Below are 2,020 nucleotides of genomic sequence, written 5' to 3' on the forward strand. Positions count from 1 at the left end.
GACTGCTGCTACTACTACTGTTGCTGCTGTTTTTGCGGTAGTGGTTGTGATAGTACGGTAGATGGGCGGACGGGGGACCCCAATGCAGCGGAGGAAAGGAGGAGGCAGGAGAGGAGGAGAAGAAAGAGTGATGGAAGTAGGCGAAGGAGGAGGTTGAGAAGAAGTGGTGGAGGCAGAAGGAGGAGGTTGAGTTTGTTTTTTCTACTCCTCACAGACCTCCTCTCTCATCACATAGTCCTCTCTTCGCGTCGTTGTATCGTAGCTCTCTGCTGCTACACGCGGGGTTGGTTCCCGCGGTGACAGATGCCAGAATCACAGACAAACTAACCCAGAGTGACGGCTGGCTGGCTGGCTGGTCGCGGTCGTACACTTTCGCTTAATTTGCCTAAGCTGTGCCCGCCTTGTGTCGCAGCGGAGTTAGTCATTGTTGCTGCTGCTTTGATCGCGGCGCTTTGATTGTGCTGTTGACAATCCTAACCCTCGTCGTGGATCTGGTCTAATGATGGTTTACCTTATGTCATCGGGCCTTTGCCGTCACTTCCTAAGTCAGTCGTGATAAGAAGCTTTGGCAGCCTCGTCCAGTGCAACCCACGCTCTGACCTATATGCTGCATTCATCTGCCCTTAACACCTACGTGCGTACAGACGCGGATGTCTTGACTAGTTAATTAAGTTATAGACGACAGCTTGGTGGATGGTGTGTCGTAACGTTGCTGCTGCTGGTGCTGCTGTGTGCGTATAGGTGGCTAATTTCCCGTTAATTAACTGTATCCGTGTTAACTCAATTGTTCCTGCACGCATTCTTTCGCCGTAACGGTGGTCGTAAACGGTTGTCGTAAATGATTGTCGTAAATGATTGTCGTAAACGCTACTGCTGCTGAGAGCGACGTGGTGAACGTACTGGCTCGCAGAAGCCGCCGTAGTGATGCGAGAAATAACCCGCCGTCGCCATGACGACAGTGGCCTGGGCTTCATCCGTCATCAGGGCTTCACTTGCAGAAGATACGAGACATATCGTGTCCGGGATTGTTGTTGGTGTAGTTTCTGCTACTGCTGCTGCTTTTGTTGTTGTGTGTGTTGCTGCTGTTGTTGTTGTTATTGTTGTTGTTATTGTTTCTACTGCTGTTGTTGTTGGTTGTTGTTGTTGTTGTTGTTGTGCTGGTGTGACATGTTGATTACTTTCTTGCAAAGTCTAGGCAATCGTGCAGAATAGTTCACCGAGCGTTTAGATGCGGTAGTGTTTACTGCAATCGTGGAGGCGGGAACCAAGGATTAGTAAGCGCATACTCCTAATATGCTATTACTGATTATAAGTTCGTGTTGGAACTCGTTATTCGTTCACACTTAACAGTGTGGCGAGTAATGTCTAAAACGCGTTTTCAGCATTGGTTAAAATGTGCTGATAGATATAGGCTATAATAACTCTAATATATAAGCTCTTCATATATAGATAGATAGATAGATAGATAGATAGATAGATAGATAGATAGATAGATAGATAGATAGATAGATAGAGAGAGAGAGAGAGAGAGAGAGAGAGAGAGAGAGAGAGAGAGAGAGAGAGAGAGAGAGCGCGAAAGAAAGAGAGAGAGAGAGAGAGAGAGAGAGAGAGAGAGAGAGAGAGACGAGAGAGAGATGAGAGAGGAGAGAGAGCGAGAGCGAGAGCGAGAGACGCTCGCCCGCGTGAATTGGCTTTCATATACGAAGTCTGCTCTGCAAGAGTTGATGCGACAGAAAGTGTTCGTTGCGTTGGTTCGTTGCTCATTCTCGCGTTGGTGCGGCGGCGTTGCGGCCGCTGTACTGTGTCAGTTGGACCTTACTGACTGCGCATCGTTAAAATTGGGTCTAAAAAATAATTTGCGTTTTGTCGCTGGGGTAGGTCATAGTTAATCAGCTTGTATTGTATTTACTGTGAGGAGTTTAGTTAAGCTTGCTTTCCATAGACGGGTTGTTTAGGCGAGTGACTATAGCCTGTTGTAGGATTTATCTTTTCGAGGGATTTCAGTGTTTGTAATTCGCTG

This window comes from Priapulus caudatus, unplaced genomic scaffold (assembly GCF_000485595.1).
Source record: "Priapulus caudatus unplaced genomic scaffold, Priapulus_caudatus-5.0.1 Scaffold2356, whole genome shotgun sequence".
Lineage (NCBI taxonomy): Eukaryota > Metazoa > Priapulida > Priapulimorpha > Priapulimorphida > Priapulidae > Priapulus > Priapulus caudatus.